General features: G+C 39.9%; 1 protein-coding gene across 1 annotated transcript in view; it reads right to left on the reverse strand.

The window, feature by feature from the left end:
- Positions 1-3,153: 3,153 nt before the first annotated feature.
- Prrx1 (paired related homeobox 1) overlaps positions 3,154-22,193 on the reverse strand; it is a 95,695-nt gene continuing 76,655 nt past the window's right edge. Inside the window, exon 5 of the mRNA XM_060364596.1 lies at positions 3,154-3,598. The gene's annotated coding sequence lies outside the window, so the exon portion shown is untranslated. The remainder of the gene's footprint in view (positions 3,599-22,193) is intronic.

A 22,193-nucleotide genomic window follows, 5' to 3' on the forward strand; every position in this document is an offset into this window, starting at 1 on the left:
TATGGATATAACCTAGAACCCCTGCTCAGATGTAGCCCGTGGTAGCTCAGTAATCCAAGTGGGTACCCTAGTAAGGGGAACAGGGGCTATTTCTGACATGAGCTCAATGGCTGGCTCTTTGACGTCCCCCCACACGCCCACACCCAAGGGAGGAGCCGCCACAACATATTAAACAATTTCTTTCTTCCCTGGTCATTTTCCATGCTCCTTGTATCATAGGTCAAAATGCCATGGTAATATGTATTCTATTTTGTTATTTTATCAGTCCATCACTACACCACACTTTCTAGCTCTGAAATAGTTTATACAACCTTCATGGTTCGATCACAAACCTTTTCTTCCACTCTACCTCTTCAGAAATGAACTGCCTGCCTGCTCTTTATCTTTGCTTTATATTGATCTACATACATTTTAGAATCAACCTCCAAAAAAGAACACATCAGAATTAATCTTTTACTCTTGATAATATCAACCTGCTTTATCTACACATATAACTTATATGTATAAAATTTAAATCTATAAGGCACCTTATTTGTATATAAAGATCTGGATTTATTATATATAATTGTATTTAAAAATTTAACATTTAAGTTGTTTCATTAGGAGCATTCTGGTGGTTGAAATTCTGTGACTATTCACGATTAATTACTTGGGATGGTGTTCTAGATATTAAACCATTTTATAAACATGTTCTTAGCTCTAACAAACATTACATCATTAGAAAACTTAACTGTTCACCAAAGAAAGTATAATAAAATGCATCTCAGGTACTGAAGCTTTAGATGGAACAACTGTCCATCTTCTTCAAACTGCAGACACTGTAACCACAGCTGAAAATAAAAATATCCCTGTATTTTACCTGTTTTATTTAAAACAATATATAACTACAGTATTCTCCTTAATGTAGAGAAAATTGAATCTAAATCCTCAGGGTATGATCAGCCCACATTTAAATATCTCTCAACTATCTACCAACTATCTCTTCATTTTTTATTTTCCTGAACAAAACTCCAATTAAAGTGTCCCTACTGTGTTGGTTGTTAAATCTTTTTAGCCTCTCATAATTGAGAACAGTTTCAATATCTTTTTTTTCTTTTTAATAACACTGACGTTTTGGAGCGACCAGGCCAGACTCACAGAGTTCCTGCAACCTGAATTCACTCGACTGATTGCTTCCATCTGGATGTCGTTCTCCTTGTTGCTTTTATCTTCTATTCCTATAAACTGGGAGTTGGGTATAAAGAAATAATTAGCTTCAGGTCAAAGATTTTGAATATGGAGACTTTATAGAGGATGCAGTGCATTTCACATTGTGTGGTACAAAAACTCAGACTGTCCTGTTTTAGATAATGCAGTTTGAGCACTTATTAAGATGGTTGGAATCATAATTTCCATTTGATGCTTTCTTTTTCTTAAAGTCATATACTGAGAAAGTAAACTAAGGCTCAATGGGAATATATGAAACTTATTTATTTATTTATTTTGTTTTTTTGGTTTTCAGTTTTTGGAGACAGGATTTCTGTGTAGAAATCCTCGTCTGCTCCGAACTCCGAACTCCTTTTGTAGACCAAGCTTGGGCTACTCACAGAGATCAAACTCACAGAGATCCGCCTGCCTCTGCCTTCCCAAATGCTGGGATTACAGGTGTAGCATACCTGGTGAATTTTAATTATTATTTCACGTAGTGTTTTTTTGTAGATTTTGGTAACAAAACACACTCAATAAATTTTATCACAGAAATGGAAAACAGTAGGCACTTTATTCAATTATAATTGCTGTGTTTATTAGCGTGTGAGGAAAATATTTAGTCAATGAGAAAGACAATATAATTCCTTTTTTAAAATGGATGTATGATCACCCTTTTCATTTGTTTACCTGTTTCACAATACATTTTTATAGAGAAATAACTTCTAATGGTGATTTGGCTCTTGGAACTCCTTCATTCTGGCACACCCCTGTTAGACTTTGGATTCTTGCTTCCTGCCACACACACACACACACACACACACACAAAAAAAAAAAAAAAAGAGTGGCCCAAGATAACAAAACACTTTTCTAAACCAAGATTCCCAGTCATCCACTTTTACAAACTATTCTGGTTGTATTAGTGAGGAATTCTAGCTGAAACAAATTCTGGATACCATTTGCGATGGAGGCATTCCTGAAGTCAGCAGAAGTGAGCAGAACTGGGAAATGTACTCTAAAAAGATGAAATATAGTTCTTTGCCAAAGTCAACTAACAGGGACCAGATTTGCCATCTTGATGAAAACAATAAAAAACACACTGGACAATCTATATGGAACAAGGCTTTGGATATCAAGGGATAGTGTTTCTCATAACACAGGAAACTAATGGGCTGTGGACGCTCAAAGTCTGTTCTCCTAAGAGAGATTCCAGACCCTGTTTCAGAAGTGGGAGCCTAGGCAGCATTCAGGTTGTTCCTTCAAAATACAGAGAAGATGAAACTCCAGAGAGAACAAGGCACACTGGGTGTTCTGGTCAATTGATTAAGCTGCACAGGAGTAGAAACCATCCCCCCCATCACATGCTGGAAATATATATATTATATTATCCAATGCTAGGAAATATCTCTTCAAAGAACTAACAGTCCATGATATATAAAGGGCTCACCAAGAAGAATAGAAAACATCCTAATTTGGGGGTCATTGAATAAAGTACACAGAAAAGATTTGTCTCTCTCAGTCCTAGGACATGGTGTTAGTCCAGTACCATCTAACTCATCTGATAAACAACACCCCACAGGTTTAAACTATTCCGTATAACTCAACTGTATTTCAGAATAAACTCCAAGACTATTTATAGAAAGCAAAAATGTCTAGCACTCAACAATCTGGAATATGATAATTTAAAAACTGCCAAACACAAAAAGAATGAAGAATATATAACTTTTATAAAGTAACATCTCAACCAACTGAAAATGTACATATTAAAGTTATGAACAAAGGGCAAGAAAACAGTTTTTATAATAACTGTTAACAAGAAATATAGGTAAATTATAGACCATAATAAAAGTTCTAGAAATGGAAACTAGTTCTTCATATGAAAATACATTGGATGGAATAAGACATCACAAATAGGAGACACAACAGAAGAAAATAAGAGGGATCTTGAAATCAAAACAATAAAAATTCCAATACAAGCCACAGGGGGAAATAATTAGAAAATTTAAGGCTATCAGTGTATTGTGGGAAAAAAATTAAGTGACCTGTGTATATGTATAATTGAAATTCTATTTAAATGGGTCACAAAGAAATGATTGCTAATAAGTTTCTGAATTTGATAAAGATGGAGGGCCCCCAGACTTTAGAACATCAAAATTACACAAATGCTCATGAGAAACCGTGTGTTCAAAACAGGTGATGCAATGAAGGGCGTTAGAGCATCCTAAGAGGGAGAAATGTTACAAAGGAGACATTAGGTCAGCATGGCTGGAGCATTTGGGAGCAGTGTGTGAGTCTGTGCAGTGTAGGGTAGGGGCAGAGATACACAGGTCAACAACAGCACCATGAGGAAAAGCCGTCACACGGGAATGCTGAGCGTAGTAAAATCACTGGCTCCCAAGATCCAAGGACGTTCCTGCAAGACAAGAAAGAAATCCTTAGCTATGGAGAAACCATGCTGCCCAGAAATGTTGAAGGTACTCCTTCATGCAGAAAGAAAATAACAAAACGGAAACATATTTTGCCAAAAAGAGGGAAGGAAGTGCGCTGGAAAGTATTGCTGTGTGGACAAACCTGTAATCATTTCTACTTTCCAACTCTCCTGAGATATTTTTAATTAAAAAGTTATAATGACAATGATAAAATAATTGTGATAGTAATGATAATGTATCTCATGACTTATACCACCTGTGAAGGTAAAATGCAAATTTTCTTAAAGTCCATCAAGTAGAATGTGTGCGCAGGTTCAGTTTTAGGTAGCCACCCTTATCCAGGAGTCCTCCTGTCTTCCTTGCGCTTTCTTACTCTTCACGGCTGCACATGGTGGCTTTCTACCCCACATCAGCTACCTTACTGAGGGCAGCGTATCCTTGTGAGAACTATCTCATCCCTTCTCTCTCTTGGCGTCACTGTACATTTGGAGAGCTGGGCTCTCCCCTGCTCTTAAAACACGTTCTTTCCCTGTACGCTTTAAGGCAGCACTCTCCTATATCCCTCTATCTGCTTGCTGCCCCTTGAGCTCTTTTTCTTCCACCTACTTCTGATTCAGCATTCTGTCAAATGTTGACTTCTCTCTCTCTCAACATTTTCCTTACATAATTTCTCTTTCCTAAATGTCCCCTTCATTCCTAATTTAACTTTTCATTTATTATGCTGCTTCTTGTCAAAATATTTTCCTAAACTTCTTGCTCAAACCCCAAAGCAAACACCCAGCTACCTATGGGACATTTCCGCCATTTATTCCAAAGATGCTTCAAATCTGTTCTCTCCCAAACTAAATTCATGTTTGCCCTTAAAAAAAATCCTACCCATCCTCTTAAACACGTGTGAAAATGATTGATCACCGGCCATTACATTAGCCAAACGTGAAATCTAGTGATCATTCTGGCTTCTTCCTTTTCCTCTTCCTCTTCTTCTTAGTGTCCTTATGTTTTTCCTCCCATGACATCAGTTGACAGTCTGTTTATTATAATTAGCATTATTGTTTCCTTAGTTCAAGCCTTACCCTCTCTCATTCAGATTTCACAAAATCTTTTCTTTCTGAGCACAATTTCCTACAGCCAATCAAGAATTCCTACCACAGAGTAAATATTTTGAACTGCAGCTTAATTGTTTCTCTCAACTCAATTGAATGACTCAGCATTTCCTTAGGACAAAGTCAAAGTCCATAATTGATCTCCTCTTTACTAACTCAGGCTCTTGCCTTGCTACTCTTCTATCTCACAATCTAGATTTGTCTTATTTAACCTTGTGCAGTATTTCTAACCAACCCCAGATTTCTTTATTTGGTCCTTCTTTTCATATAGCTAATCCTGATGATCTTGGCTCTTGCATTTTCACTGAAGCCATCCATTGTTCCCTTCTTGTTTCAGGATGGGAAAAAGCCATCCCTCTTTGGTTCTGTGATACTTGACACTTACCTCTCATAAAAGGTATTGGTCTATGAAGATGTACTGATATGGTAATTGTAATTTTTGTTAACAGATCAGTATTCTTTATTATAGAAGGTATTCAAGAGAGATGTCTTCACTGACTTATGAGTATAAATCTGACATATATCAAGTGCTTACTGAACAGCTATCGAACTAAGTCCATAAGTATAAATGCAAATGAGTTGCTTATATTGCGTACTTAGTCTCAGTACTTAAATCTGTCTACTAATAATTCTTTTTGCGGGCTTAATGACTTCTGCCACCTCAAACATCCCTGAACATCTATGTGAAACGAGGCATTGAGATGACATGATCTAAGGTCCCCTCCAAGGCTAACACTTCATGATTATAAAATGCTATGAAATCATCAGATGGCTGTCACACTGAAGACCAAGTTGCCAAGGAGAGCTGCTTATGAATTTCTGGTTTGGTAATAACATTGACTAGACACTGTAACTATCCACCAGAGAGAGAAGCAAATTGTAATTCTTCTTTTCCCTTTCCAAGGCAAGAGGATTGGTTCTGCTGATCACACACAGCTCTTAGCTCAAAGTCCCAGGCAAGTTTTATGTTCAGATCCACATTAGAGGACAAGGGCAGAGAAGACTCTGGACAATTCCCAGAGTCTTCAGTCTTGGTGGAAAATATGTGTCTGACTCTGTTTTAGGGGTGCATGTAAGTATACATCTTCTTAAGTCTAAATGGAAAATGTGACATAGTTCATATTGGGCTCTAACTGACGTACAGAGACTCACTTCTGAAACCATGAAAAAGAGAGAGAAAAGAACGACCTTGCATCACTTCAACCAAATTGGAACTGATCTTTGTTGCAGAGCCTGGAGACTTGCCTCTTGGCAGAGGGAGATTTTTCCCAGTTGGTTACTAGTCTAATGACATAAAACAACAGCTGGTGTTGTAATGCCTAATAGCCTGCATCTGCCCTGATATCTGAGAATGACCATGACAGCATTCCCAGCGGGAAGCTCACCCACCCACAGATGAGTGCCTCATTCCTTTAAAAAAGATCCTGAATTGTCCTTTGCATCTCCAGGGTTGTGCCCAGGTTTGGAGAGGCAGAGATTCACAAGGAAGGCACAGAAGAAACAAGAGCAAGCTTCAAATTCTTCAAAGCCGAAGTTAAATGTCTTACAATTCTACTTATTGGTCCGTGACTGATTGTGGTTTTTTTCATTTCTATAAAAGGGGTGGCATAATGGAAAAACCATAGCGTTTGGCAGCAGGTGGCTCTGGGCTTAACTAGTAGCTCCTCGGTTTACTGGCTAAGTGGTTTTATGGATGTCACTTAATAGTTCTCCGTCTGTTTATTCCTTGGTAAATAGAACCAATTACTGTTATTGCACATAACTGTAGACATCATGGTGGCTAAACACACAAATGCACTCTCTTTTTTCGTGTGAATGCTTGTGTACACATATGTGTTTTGGTATACATGCATATACATGTATATACTCATCTATGTGAGGCCAGGGAATAACTTCAGGTGTCTTTTTCAATTGATCTCCACCTCATTTTTTTATTTTGAGACATGGGAACTTGCAATTCCATTTTGCATTGGATCCTTAAAAATCACTTAGTCAGTTCTGCGAATTAGGAAGGAGTCCCAATTCTTATATGTGTTCTTGCTCAAATTTATAGAAAAAGAAACCACATACAAATGGTATCACTCTACCTCATTACAAGAATAGATACAAGTACTTATGGGGTTTGCATCGATGCATAAAGTTAATTCAGAGTTGGTATTTGTAGAATATAAATGGACTTGATTCCATACTCACAGGTAAGCACAATAAGAAATGAGAATTAAGTCGAAGGTCGGTGGCAAAAACAAGTTGTACACCAAAGCAAGGAATTGTCCGAGGTCAAATGTTAATAATGCTGACTTTGAGAAATCCTGATCTCCTGTTTTTTTGAGAGCTGCTGGGTCAATTTGTTTAGGAAAAAACAAAGCTAATTCTGTATAAGATATGCTACATAGATAATTTTTTGCAAGTATATATTGTGTGTTAGGCCTATTCGCACTTGTACCTCCATCTCCTCTCCTTTCTCTCCCTCCCGGTCCCGTTGGCCACCTTTGTTCTCCTAGACATTTTTTCTCATCTCTTTTCATGTTGTATACTAGCAAACGCATTGGAGAGAAAACGTAATATCGAATTATTTCTGAGACTGTCTCACTCTAGCTAATACAATCACATTCAGTGACAGCCACTTTGCTGCGAATGATAGAACCTTCTTTATGGCTGTGCCAAGTAGTTTTGTGCCAGCCTGACATAAACCAGAGTCATTAGGGGAGAAGATGCCCAGTAAATTTGCCTATGCGGAAGCCAGTAATGCGTTTTCTTCATCAGTGATTGATGTGGGAAGCTCTAGCCTATCATGTGTGGTTCCAGCCCTGGGCAGATGGTTCTGGTATGTACAAGAAAACGAGCTGAGCAAGCTTGGGTGAAGTCAGTAAGTCAGTAAGTGCTGTCCCTCCATGCCTCTGCTTCAGTCTTGCCTCCAGGTTCCCGCCCCGAATTCCATGGAAGATGAACTGACTACAAGTTGTGAGATAAAATAAGCCCTCCCCACCCTGCCAAGTTACTTTTGATCATGGTGGTTTTATCACAGCAATAGATGCCCTAACTAAGACAACGGCTTTAAATTGTTCACACTACATTTTCTTTCTCTGTTCTCTGTTGATGGACATGTAAACTGCGTTCGTGTGTTCACCACTGTGAGTAGTACTACGATAAATGTGATGTGTGAATGTCCTTGAAATATGTTGCTGTGGGGTCCTTTAGGTAAGTAATCGGGTACTACAGATAGGTCATATGGTAGATATATATACAACGGAAATTTTAAAAGAAAGAAAGAAGAGAAAGGGGGATGCTCGTGACGTAGAAGCAAAGAGATATTAAGGAGTAGGGGAGAGAATAGTGGAAGACTTGTTACATGAAAGCAGAAGCGGATGAAGGGACACAGGAAAGGGTAGTGGGAAAAGGAAAAAATACAATGAAGCATAATGACACATTCGTGTGAAATTTGTAATAAAACCCACTATTTTATGTATACTAACTTACAGATCAAAAAAAAGAAAATTTCAAATGGGAAAAATAACTAACTCTGGCCTAATCCAGTTAGAGTGTTTTACAGGTGATCAGCCGTCCTCCAGCACACTCAGTGTGTTCCAGATAACTTGGCCGCGCCTCCTCGCTACCCCTCAAACAAGATGTCTGGGATGCCCCTGGAGGCCTACCCTGTAACTGGGGACTCAGGATGGGGTGCTCCACCCCTACTATCCTTTTCACCAAGTCTCATGACTACTTGCAATCCTATCTACTCTTTTCTTCAGTGATAATTACCAATTGTCCAACCAGGGTTTTGACTCTTCTTGTTCTGTTTTCTGTCTTTTGGAGTCACTATTAACTTCTCCTACACTCTAAAATTCACCTTTCAAAAAACTGTCTGTCTCTCTCCATAGGGCTTGGATGTTCCTTTGTTCATCAGTTTATCTGAGTTTTGTGCCCACGTGGCTACAGACTTAACAAACATTTTGACTGAATAATGATGGCTTATTGGAGGCAAAATCCCAACAGGAAAAAATAATGGATATTTTAATATAAACATATCCAGACATTTTAGTAAGAATCATGTCTATGCTGGCTCCTGTTCACAGATGAAGAAGTTTAAGAGACTTGTTTAGAGTTCATATCTGGTAAATACAGGATCCAGGACTCATAGGTGGCAAAAATACAAATAAACAAGGCTAGCAAAATTCTTATCTGAAAGAATATGGACAATGAGAGTAAAATAAATGAGAGTAAGAAAAAAAAATCTGACATTTGAAGAAAACCACAAAGCTGGCAGAAAGGTAAACCAAATTGTCCTTATTTAACAGAGTAGGATATTGAAAATTCAGGGCAAATCCATGTGATCAACTTCAAAAGCAGTTTTCAGAACTGAGGCTGTTACTCAGCAATGTAATATTGGGTTTGGACCTCAGAACTGGACACGCCCATATTGATGTGTATGTGTGTCTGTGTGTGTGTGTCTGTGTGTTTGAGATAGAGAGAATGAAAACAAGTCATGCTATTGTAATCTAATGCTCTCATTATTAAATCCATAACTCCTGCATCTTTCTATAAATAAATAGATAAACAAATTTATCTATTTATTTATAGAAATTAAATAAATAAATAAAACTATTTTGAAAAAGCTAGGAAAACCTTGAGTAATTTGCTTAACTCAAGTGTGAAGGGTGTGACTATTCACAATAATAAGCTATGATATACAGAGCTTTTTCAAGTTTATGTGAGAAAAGACTAACAATTTAGAGTATGGCTAAGTGTTGATGCTTAGAGCAATCTGCTTTAATTAGAAGACTGCTTTTGATGTGTATTGTTAATAGAGAAATATGTAAGTCAGAACTTGTATTGATAGAAATATTCTCTTTAAAATAGCTGGAAACCATATTCGCTCTTTAATTTGTGTGCATTTCTACAGGCTGTGATTCACAGCTTTAATCTAGCAGAGGGCCATTTATTTATGTGCTTAGAAGTGTTATATCCATATATACAGATATTTATGCATTCTTTTTTTCCTTGTCTCTGAGCCTAGGTATACCTGAGACAGGTACTCCTATCCAGATTGTACCTCCAGGTTACCCATATGCATCCAGAGGCATCAGAAATGAGTAGTCCTGCAAGAGAAAGAAACTGTTCACAGCCCCAGGTCCTCCTCAGTTTTCCACGACGATCACATCCGTAGGTCCATCTGGCTGTGTGGCAACCATGATGGCTACAAAAGGAAGCAGAGAGCCATATGAACTGTACCCCTCAAACCTTGGACTGAGGTTGTTCTTGGGATTAAATTATAAACAGGCAATGAAGAAATCTGAGTAGCTCCACTTAAAGTTCAACATACTCAATTAGAAAATGCTTTCTTAAAGAGATAAAAACATTACTGCATCAGGACAAGTCACAGGATACAGGTATAAGGAATGTCCCTGGTCACAAAGCAAGACGTCTAGACTCTCTTCCTCCCTGAGCACCTCGCCTTTCTATCATGCAACGTGGCCAACATTCGGTCTCACTTGGATATTATAGTGGCATAGTGATACATAGCTTTTCTAAATTTTGTGTCTCCCTGCTTATGGCTTCCACACTGTTTCCCAGTCATGTATGGAAATCTCCAGACACACTGGTAAATCATTTCCCCACCACAGCCACCATCATACATCTTTAGTGTTTTTCCTCCATGTAAATTCTGTCCCCCTAATCCCAAGTCCCAACACCCACATTTGGCAAAGCAACAGAGACAGTTCATTTAGCTGCTGTCATGGCTACCCATGGTCTCAAAATTCTTTTGCCCTGTCCTTGGGATGCCAGCACTCCATGTTCTAAGCACGCATAACCTGTCTTACATGTCTAATAGGTGGCACATGATGTCCTCCTACATGGAAAGATTATTTTGCTCAGTAAAAATGCTCTAATAAACAGCCTAAGGTTGGAGGTAAGAATTTGCAGGTGTGACTGTGACTAAAACCCAGGGATAAATTCTTATGCATGAGATTGTTTTGCTTAGAGAAGGAAGGAAAGAGAGGGTGGTGTGAATAAGGTAGCAGACTCGGTTTATGCCATCCAAGGGATCCATGGGAGCTTCGCAAACATGAAAATATGTTAGAATTGAAAAGTCTAACCTATAATTAGATAGTTTCAATTCCATCTCCCGGTCATTCACTCCAAATAACTGTACATACTAAAATCATTCACAGACAAGGTGAGACTATAAGCCCAGAGAGGGAAGAAGCTCCAGGTGAGCCAGTGTGGCATAAAACAGAGTTTCAACAAAAAGAGGTCATAGTGTAACTCTATCCCATGTCTACCGACAAATTCACAGACTCACAGACACCAAGGAGATGGCTTGTGGACTCCTATGGTCCGTGAAATGAGTAAAGGAGTTGAAATGGTTAATCTCTCATAGGGACAAGCTTTGTTGCTTGTGTGTCCCTTACCCCTTCATAACCACTTGCTTACACTGGTCTCACTAAATGTTATGAAAACTGACCTGCATCCTTTGTCTGTAGTTTACCCACAAACTCAAAATGACCTAGAAAACAGAAGCTATCATAGTCACTAGAGAAACATAAAGTAACCTGCCAAAAATAGTAAGGAAGATAAAGTCAAATGATGGATAAAGTGTTCTGAGCAGAAGTGTAATTTGAGAGAGCAACTTCTCCTAGAATAAGAGTTTTCCAGTCTTGACCTGACTGACAACTAGCTGTACGTTTTGTTTAGCAGTATCCTTGACCTCTAGACACCAAGTGACAGCAGCAGGCCCTGACAATCAAAATATATTGTTAAATATTTCTTGATGGGCAAAATCATCCTCAGCTCAGAGTGTCTGAGATGAAAGGGGAAAAAATTATGTCCTATCACTAAAAGGTAACTGGGAAAGACAAAAGAAAAAACTGCATGTGATTGCCTTTGTTGTCACTTTAGACCTTCATTTGGGGAAAATGGGAACAAGATGTATTAAACTATGTTCTAGAATAACCTTGCTCTTGATGTCAGTTCTCAGGATCTTTTCTTTCCTCTGCACCATATATATCTTACCTGGCTATTTTGGGGAGGATCATGAGTCTCAACTCCCTTTTAGAATCTGTTTTAAAGATCTCACTGTATCATCTCCATTCAGCAATTCCACAGGTAATAATCAAAAGCTGACTTTGTCAATCCCAACTCAGTCGCTCCATTTTCCTTTTTCTAACGAATGTCCATGGTATTTTTTTCAATATTCATCTCTATGTTTTACTCTCAATTTAAAATTCTTGAGGCAGGGCTTCTTATAGACCACCTTGGTCTTGAAGGCAACTCAGAGCCAAAGAACTCCGTGTCCCACCAGTCTTGGCATCCCAAGTGCTGGAAGTATAGGCCTACAGTAGCAGGCCATGACATCAGTTTCATCTTAAGTTTTCTTGCATAGTCCCCTCCTCAACAACAGAGGAAACAGTCTGTGTCAGATGTGATTCTAATGAGCCTTGTGCTCCAGATAACAGTAATGAAAGTGGTCATTTTTAGTGTGAGTACAACACTTCACTGATCTCAGAGAATTTCCATATGCTCTCACCATCTCTGTTCTCACAATTCTGTATATATTTGGAAAAGAAAATCTAAAGTGTTTTGGAGACGTGCATTTGGTATCCTAGACTGGATATCCTTTGCTCTGACTGAGAACCAAGAACTTGTGTCTTCCAGTGTTTAAAAGATTAAAACAGTAGCAATATTTTTAAATTCCATGAAATTTGATGATTATGACTGTAAGGTGTTTAAAGTCTTCAAAAAAACAGGCCTTATAGCAAGAATGATAAAACTCTATGGGTGTTTTCCTAGAGAAGGAATGAAAGAGAAAATAAGCCTAAGATTTTTGGAGGCAAAACAGAGGGAGACCAAAGATTAGGATGATGAAGTGACAGGTTGGGGAAATAGTTTTCATATCACAATGCTAGGAGCACAGTGATTGATCTATACAGCAATGCAGTAGAAGAGGCTCAAGAGGTAATAACATGTATGCATACAGTTTTAATAATGCTAGAAGCATAGGAATTGAACTGTGAGCAAAGCAGCATGGGAAGTAGGCTAGAGAAATTGTACAGCACAATGCAAGTAGTAGCGCCCTAAAGAGTTACAGAAAATACATTAAAACAAAAGGTAAAGTGAAGTATTAAAATAAAAAAAAATATACTGTGGATCTAGCAAAGTAGCAGTATGCAGAAGATTCTCTTCTCATCAGCCTCAGGAGCTGGCTAGGTTCCCTGTACCAGGCATGGCTTGCCTCCTGTTGAGTGGGGCTGAAGTCCAATGAGACAACTGTTGGTTGCCAATACCGCCTGAGTGCCACCGATGCACATTTAGGCATACTGGTGCCTGTCACAGTTTATGGGTATCGTAGCTGTTCTGAACTCCTTCTCTCACTTGGCAGCTTGCAGTATTTTGTGGAACAATGGAAGTTAGAGGGCAGGAAAGGAACCTTCCAGTAAGATCCAGGTGGAGTTTTCTGAGTCAAGTGTCCTGAGTGCGTAGTCTCTTTACACGCACCTCCAACCTCAAGAGGCAATCAGGGGCGGCACTGATAGTCTATGGTTCTTGGGAAAAACGTGGACCACTCACATCAACCCTTAGAAAGTAGGTTTCTTGTGTCTGGTTCTGCGCTTTTGTTAGTCCATAGTTCTTATTGAATAGATTGTTAACCCAGGTGGCTGTACTCCCTTTAATATGTGTATGTATGTATGTGTATGTATGTATGTATGTATGTATACTATAAGCATAGATATATATTGCGTATAATTTTAGCTAAATAAAAAATGATTCTTTGATGTCTTATGAAACAACCTTAGGGTTATTTGTCCCTCTTCCTGTATTATCCTTCAGCACCCCCAGCTGGATCCCTTTTCCCATTTTTCCCTTTGTCACTGCCATATCACCTGTGTCCCGCTATTCCCCTCCCAAGCACACACCTCCATCCCCTCACACACATATGGTCTCTTTATACATTCCTGGTTTTCGTGTTTAGTTTGCGTTGTATACTCACAACTGAGGACGGGGATCTGGGAAGCGCAGATGGGAGAGTGCATTCTGCATTTGTCTTTCTGGGTCTGGGTTGCTCCACTCAATATAATCTTTCCAAGGTCCATCCATCTACCTACACATTTCATGATCACATGTATTGAATGGTATCACATTGTGAGTACTGTTTATTCATTATCCACAACGTGTTGAAGGACAGTTGTTTCCATTTCCTAGCTGTTATGAATAGGAAGACTATAAACATGGCCTAACAGGAGTCAGTAGGGTAGAATGTCCAGTCCTTTAGGCATATGTCAAGGAGTGGTGTAGTTGGGTAATATGGTAGATTTATTTTCAGGTTTTTTTTTTTTTTTTTTTTTTTTTTTTTTGAGGATTCTTGGCACTGATGTCCAGAGTGTCAGCGTTCCCAGCAATAAGGAATGAGGGTTTTTCTTTCTTCACAACTTCGCTAGTATTTGTTGAAAGTTATTCGTGGCTATTCTGATGAAGGTGAGGTGAAACCTCAAAATTATTTCAATTTGCATTTTCCTAATTGCTAAGGATGATGAACACTTCTCTTTTTTTCTTTTCTTTTATTTATTTTTCTTTATTAATTACACTTTACTCACTTAGTATCCCCCCTGTGGTTCCCTCCCTCCTCCCGTCCCAATCCCTCCCTTCCTCCACCCTCTGCATGCATGCCCCTCCCCAAGGCCACTGATAGGGGAGGACTTCTTTTCCTTCCTTCTGATCCTAGTCAATTAGGTCTCATCAGGAGTGGCTTCCTTGTCTTCTTCTGTGGCCTGGTAATGCTGCTGTTGAACACTTCTTGAGGTGCCTCTCAGTTGTGTTTAGTTCTTCTGTTGAGAACTCTGTCTATGCAGATCATTAGCACAAAATCATTTGTTTCCTTGACTCTTCCTTTTCTGAGTTCCTTGTTATCCTTGATATTAATCCTCTGTCGTTTGTATAACTGGCAAAGATTTTCTTTCCTTCTGCCAACTTCTTCTGCGCTTAACTGATTGTTTCCTTAGCCATACAGAAGCTTTTTGTTTTATGGGGTCCATGTTGTTGGTTGTCAGTCTTAATTCCCGGGCAAATGGAGTCCTGTTCAGAAAGTCCTTTCCTACACCTGCATCTTTTAATGTACTGCCTGTGTTTTACGCTAGCAGTTTTCATGTTTCAAGTTTCAAATGAATGTCTCTGATTTATTTGTATCCAATTTTTGTGATGGGTGATAGATAATGGTTTAATTTTATTCTTCTGTGGCCTCCAGTTTTCCAAGGAACATTTGTTGATGCTGTTTTTTCCCCGTGTGTGTGTGTGTGTCTTTTGATTCTTTGTAAAATATCAGAAGACTGTTGTTACAAGTACACATGCTTAGGTCTTCTATTTTATCCCATTGGTCTAAGTGCCCTCTTTTTGTGTGTTTGTTTGTTTGTTTGTGTTTTTGGTATATATGTCAGTAACATTGTTTTTACTCTATTGCTCTACAGTATATCTTAAAGGCTAGAATAGCAATCCTTCCAAGAGTCTTTTGCTCAAGATTTCTTTGATTATCTGAAGTCTTTTCTTCTTTCATATGAGTTTTAGGGTTTTTAAAATTTTTTTTTTTTGTGAAAAATGTTGATTGGGATTGCACTGAAAATATAAATTGCTTTTGATAGGACGCTCATTTCCATAATATTAGTTCTACATTTTAAATCTTATTTTTATAGCAACATATAAGTAGAGTTGCCACCCTCCATCAAAGGCAATCACAGAAAACTACAACGGGACACAATGCAGAGATCAACAGTTCATAGGGAGCCCACCCTGAACAGATACATCTACGTCACAGCCCCCATCTCTGTGGCTCTCAGTCAGCAGCATGGAATAGAGAGCAAAAGGACTGTGAGGGCCAGAGTACAAGGAAGCCTGTTGTGCCACAGTCTCTCCTAGAAAGAGGTACATAAACGGGACCAGAACAAGGGCAAATATCAATGGACATATTAATGTGGAAGAAGGAAAAGTTCAGAGCCCCACCTCTAGACAAAGAATAAAAGGCAACTAATGACTTCTGGGAGAGAAAGAGTTAGTTATTCTCTCACAGGAATGAGGCCCTGCATTGGTCATCCAATACAGAGTTGTCAGCCCTGAAACCATATACACACAACAACAAGAACTGACTCACCAGGATCTGCGTGCGTGTGTGAACACTCACGTGTGCATTTTGGACACACACACGCACAGACACATAGGTAACAGATATAATTTTAGAGAGGTTATCAATTTGCGGGGAGTTCTAGACGGGATGGAGGGAGTAAAGGGGGGGAAGTCATGGGTCTATTCCAATGAAAGTATTTAAAAATAAAATACTGCAGCTTTAAGCTTGAACGTGAAAACTACGAACCGGTGCACGCTGTATCTATACGACGCTAAACAGAATGAGAGAGCCTCCTCTTCCGCAGGAGCCTCTCTTCAGCCGTGAGCTTCTTTCCCTTGCAACGATTCCTCATAGCGGCAGTGCCTACTCTTCTTGGCAGGTTGGGAAAATAAGTCTCAGAAGTACATTCTGAAAATGTATTAATCCTGAGTGAGAAAGTGTGGAGACTCAAATCTGCATCTCCCTGGGGCAGCTGTCTAGTCCACCCGAGAGCTCACCTTTGCAAGGGGAAAGGCACGTCTCCGGCCTCGGAGAACGCATTCCTTCTGATTGGGGCGAACAGGGAACAAGCAGCTGGGAAATTACCGTTCTTTCTTGGGGGACCATGAGAGAAAGCATCATCGTGAATGACCATTTCGCATGCTTCTTTGAAACACTTAAGAAACTGTTTCCGATGTGCAGAAAATATTCCGTCACTGACATCGTCTGTGTTTGTGATTCATACAGGGCCTTGGGAAGAGGAGCGGCAGGAGAAAGAAATCTCTCCTTAGACATTTCAGGCTCCGTGCAATTCTTTCCAGATCCACCATGTGGTATTGTTGTGCAATTAAAATAACTGCTCTCCCTAGCAATCTGGTCTTAACCACTTCTAATCTAAAGAGAATCTTTTCTGACCCCATTTGTGTTGAGCCCATAGTCATGGCTCACTTATCCCACGCTTAAGCGGGCACCCCCCTTTTTTTTTCCATCTCAAATTTCTCCAGAAGCTGAGAGGAATGGCTAGCCAAATACATTTGTTTAGAAAAGCAATCACGGTACCTTTTCCCATGATTCATGGGAGAGGGGAGATTTTGTGTTTGTTGGCTGTCTACCTTCTATCACTGTACTACATGGGAGAGCAAAGCTGAGGCACGAGCACCCTTCAGGAGGGCCACAATGTCCTGCGCGTGGGATAATATCGCTAGAGTGGTTCTCTGTTGCCCCCCTGTTTTCATCATGGGAGCCACATAAAAGCACATAAAAATCAGCTCTCACTTCGTAACTCCCTAAGAGAGAACTATGGTAGGGGAGGTCAACACAGGAGAAGGAACACACAGAGTGCTGGAATTTGCATCCAAGTTCTGGAATCTTCTCTCCAGTCCCCGGAAAGTTTCAGCCCTCGTATATTCATTTCATCTACGCTTTGAAAGTTTGCCTCTGTCAGCATCCAAAGGGATTATTAAGCTTTTACTGAGTTTTCACTGCTTTTTACTCTTACACCCCATATGACAACCCTCAGATACCAACTAAGATTGAGGCAACCACTCAGATTAAATATGAAGATGTCCATCAGAGAAACGGCAACAATCTTAAACATTTTTGTGCTTAGGCATTTCCAGAGTACTCCTTCCTACATTATCTGATCCAGGCTCACAATTGTGAAAGGCATGTACAGAGCAAGACAGTACAGAGGTTCCTCCATCTTGTATTCTTACTGAGGCCCTTTCAGGTTTGACTGGAATTTGATCTAGGTGGAGAATCACATGGGAAATTACCCAACTCTATTCTAGAAACAAAAGGTCAAGAGGCCCTAGCTAACTTAGCTTTTACTATACTGCTTGATTATGTGAAGTCCCCACGAAGCTGCCCAGTGAGATGCCAGGACTGATTTCTGCCTTTGAAGACCCCATGCTCCTGTTGGGCAGGGTGCATGGAATTTTATGAAAGAAGTGGGAAATAGTAAGATCTGGAGAGGATAGGAACTCCACAAGGAGAACAACAGAACCAGAAAATTTGAACACAGGGGTCTTTTTAGAGACTCATACTCCATCCAAGGACCATGCATGGAGATAACCTAGAACCCCTGCACAGATGTAGCCCATGGCAGTTCAGTGTCCAAGTGGGTTACACAGTAATGGGAAGAGGGACTGCCTCTGACATAATCTGATTGGCCTGCTCTTTGATCACCTCCCCCTGAGGGGGTAGCAGATGATGACCAGGCCACAGAAGATGACAATTCAGCCACTCCTGATGAGATCTGATAGACTAAGATCGGAAGGAAGGAGAGGAGGACCTCCCCTATCAGTGGACTTGGGGAGGGGCATGAGTGAAGAAAAGGCTGCAAGAGTGGGATCGGGAGGGGAGAGGAGGGGCTTATGGGGGGATACAAAGTGAATAAAGTGTAATTAATAAAAGTTAAAAAAAAAAGAAAAAGAAAAATCCCCATGCTCTGGACACATTCAGTGCTACACTTAGGATCCAAAGACCAAGTGTAGCCCCAGCTTACTGCTATAAAGGTTATCAATTGGCCATAAAATGTATCTGAGTGGTCATTTCTGGTGGTTCCCTCTAACATGTATTGTTAACTATAAATCAAGCCAAATCTTGGAGATGCAAAAATTATTTTCCTCATTTTGCAAAGTGGGACTTTGATTCTCCATGCCCCCAGTTTCTACTGCTTCCCAGTTACCCAAATTGAGTATCAAAATACCACAACAAAATACATGCCCAGTAAATGCAGTTTGGGATAAATGACAATGGCATGGCAGAGTAGGTCACTAAGGAAAGAAATGACTTCCGTAGAATGAGTGAAATTTCTATGATCAGCATGTGGCACTTGCTTTGAACTTCCCTTAGGTAAGAAGTCTTATAACACAGCCTAGCATGCAGCCAAAACATTAATTCCATGGCTTAAAATAAAAGTAATTCTCATCAGCTAATGTTTGTCATGGTGTCTTTCATTTGAAAATGTGCTTCGCACATGTGAATGCCTAATAAATGCTAGTTGATAATGACAATGAGGACTGATGAACTGAAATCGCCGTTGGCATGGAAGTTGTCAGCTTTCCCATGAGTAGCTCACGATGAAGAATGCTGTGTCCCATTAGCAGCTTTCTGACCACTATAAAAGTCACTTTTTGAACTCACTGTGATGGGGGTCTGAGGGCTGATAACACAAGGGCATGTACACACAATGCCAATCATTCCAATGAAAACTGAAAAATTCAGTCAATCATCTGGGGATTTATCCCCATGACACCAAACATCTGGATGACTGAGTGTTTCCAGTTCTCACTAGGATGGTGTCATGTAGATTCATACATCTACTATTCAATATCAGCAACTTTGCAAGGCACACCTTTACAAAGCATGAGGGCCTATTTCATTTATTTCTTCTCTGGGTAACATTTGTAAAAGGAAGTACACGTGACTAATCATTCTTTTCATACAAGAGAACAAACATACATGAAGAACTCAGAGCCTAGTGGGAAAAGTAAAGCAGATTATGGTGGAAGCCCAAACAAGAGAACAAAAGAATTCAGTGCAAAGATGGACTCCGGGAGTTTACAAAGCTTCAAAGATGAGGTGACATTTGATCAAAACTCCCTATTTAAATGGAGGAAGAATAGGCATTCTCAGTGGAAACAGTAGCCAGAGGGTGTGGTTTATGTAAAGACAAAGAGAAGCTCAAAGACACTCCAACAGTAAAAGGAGATATTGGGAAGGAACAAACCACAAGTGCATTGGGAGTATCACGGTAACCTTGAGTGCTGGTAGCCCAGGGTTTACTCTCTCTTAGCTGCACACCTTCCAAGAAACAGAAAGCATCATGGGCAAAAATGACAGTCTTGTGCCGAACCCAACCCCTTTCCTTTGCAGAACACAGCCTGATTTCCCCGGATCTAGCATTTCCTTCTCACGTTGCCCACACTTGAATACCTGCAGAGGCCAATCCAAAATCTCTGCTCTCAAAAGAAGATGCCGCTGCAGGTGTGTGCGGCCCTACACCGAGTGGAAGCTGTTTGTGGGCTGTGAGTAAGGATGGGTGTGTGAGCTAGAGGCCCCTCATGATACAGACTGAAGAGAGAAGGGAACAGCAGATGACAGGACTGGAATTAAGAGCCAGACATCTGTACCCCTACTCCTGAAACCCATCATTTCTAGACTGGAACCTAGCCTTGCACGTTGTTACGAAGATAGGATAATCAACACAGAGTTCTGTGGTGCATTTACTTCACAGGGTTTTGGGTTGGTTTTCTTTTTTCTTTTTTTTTTTTTGCCTTGTTTTATAGCATATAAATATTTAAAAGAGTATGGCACTTGTACTGCTGGTTGGATTCTGTAAATGTTAGAAGCAGTTCTATATTTGCTGCAACTGGTCAGAAGTGGAGTGGGAGAGGTTGGAGTGGGGTTCTTTAGGGTCTCCCATGGCAGATACATTCCTAAAATAGATATATGAACTGTCTGTCGGTTCAAGTCCTCCTCTTCCCCACCTTCTCCAGCTGTCCCTGCCCTTAGAGAGAGCTTCCTTTTCCTAACTACTATTCCAATTATAACCCACCGTACGAAATCAAACTCTTCTGTGTGGACTACATCTAGTTGCTTTAAGAATAATGATTACATCCCCCAACTTAATAAGATCTAATATTTGCTAACAAATACCTAGAACTTTTGCTTTTGTTTGTTTGTTTATTTCATCTTCCATGGTTGTCTTGGATAGTGTTTAGGCAGAAGTTTCCCTAACTGATTTTTAATGATTCCTTGGAAAGGAGTTATGGAAAAATAAAAGTTCCCCAGTAATAGGAGCAAGGACTTTCTCTGACATGAACTCAGTGGCTGGCTCTTTGATCACCTCCCCCTGAGGGGAAGCAGCCTTACCAGTCCACAGAGGAAGACAATGAAGCCACTCCTGATGAGACCTGATACACTAGGGTCAGATGGAAGGGGAGGAGGACCTCCCCTATCACTGGACTGGGGGAGGGGCATAGGAGGAGAAGAAGAGGGGAGGATGGGATTGGGAGGGGATGGGAAGGGGGCTACAGCTGGGATGCAAAGTGAATAAATTGTAATTAATAAAAATAAAGTAAATATTTTTAAAACAGAAAAAAATCTTCATTGTTTCCATTGAACCGTACTTGCTGCCAGCCTTTCATATTCCTGGATCCCCTTAGGACTGGTTATACAGCTTGCCAACCATGATGAAAAGTGAAAACCTGGAACCACTTGTTCAAGATTCCCTTAGAATATCAAGAAAGCAAGCCTGGAGCCCTCTGAGCACAGGGCTGTGTGTAGCTGCACAGGTCTGTTTGCCTTTACAGGATGCCTTTCCTCCAGGCTTAGTTAGTGAACTCAGTGCAAAGAGCCTTTTTACAATTTCCAAAAGTGTGGTCCAGCAGTAAAGGAGAGGATGCTAGGTGGCACGCAGATGGACATATGTTTGGTGTCGCAGTTATGTACCAATGTGTTATGATATATGTAATAGTTATGTAAATGTGCCTTAGGGAAAGGTAATTTGCACATCAATCAATAGTTTTATGTTTATTATTGTTTTGGGACAAGGCTAAGTTACAAAATAGGGCAAATTAAAGAAAATATTAAGTAAATAAGAGTCCAGGTGGTAGACAGATGTCGCACTAAGTACAAAATGGTGCTTAAATGTCTGAAGCTTGGGAAACACTGGGAACATTGGATGGCGTCGGTACCCTGATGACCTTGAGTCATCCTTGGTCACGTGTGACCTTTCATTTTCTGTTCTATCTGATAACCTTTTTGTGTTGTCCCATTCAGTAAGTAAGATTTTGATTTGAACAAAGAAAGGCCACCAGATCTGGAGCCCAGTTTAAATCAGACCTGGACAATCTCTTAGGTCTCAAATGCAATGCAATGCTCTCTTCTCAGCACGCTCTCCTATCCTGTCCTGCAGACTAGGGAGACTCATTAGCCTAGGGAGGGTGCTTGTAACTAACCACAAAGCTGGTCCCAGGCGTCTTAATGGACTTCCAGCATTCTTTATGGTCTTTGTGGGTCTTTATTGCTTGTTTGATAAATATTATTTACCATCTTCCACCCCCCCCATTACTATTCACAAAAATTACACACGGATACACAAAATTTAGTAAATATTATTATGATTTTTCTCTGTATTCGTATAGCTTATTTATTAAGAGTGTATTAAATGTTGTAAGTGGTGTAAAAGTTAACCTTAATTTGATTTTATTAGCAATCCTCTGAGTGTTAATATTTCCACTTTGCAAGAGTCTCAGGAACCCAAGTGGCTTTTCCAACACCACTTCGGAGGACTGTCTCTAACCACACTGATTTCTAAGCTCAAAATATTTTCATCCTGAGTGAAGTAACCCAGAAGCAGAAAGACACATATGGTATATACTC

This window comes from Meriones unguiculatus, chromosome 11, assembly GCF_030254825.1.
Source record: "Meriones unguiculatus strain TT.TT164.6M chromosome 11, Bangor_MerUng_6.1, whole genome shotgun sequence".
Taxonomy (NCBI): domain Eukaryota; kingdom Metazoa; phylum Chordata; class Mammalia; order Rodentia; family Muridae; genus Meriones; species Meriones unguiculatus.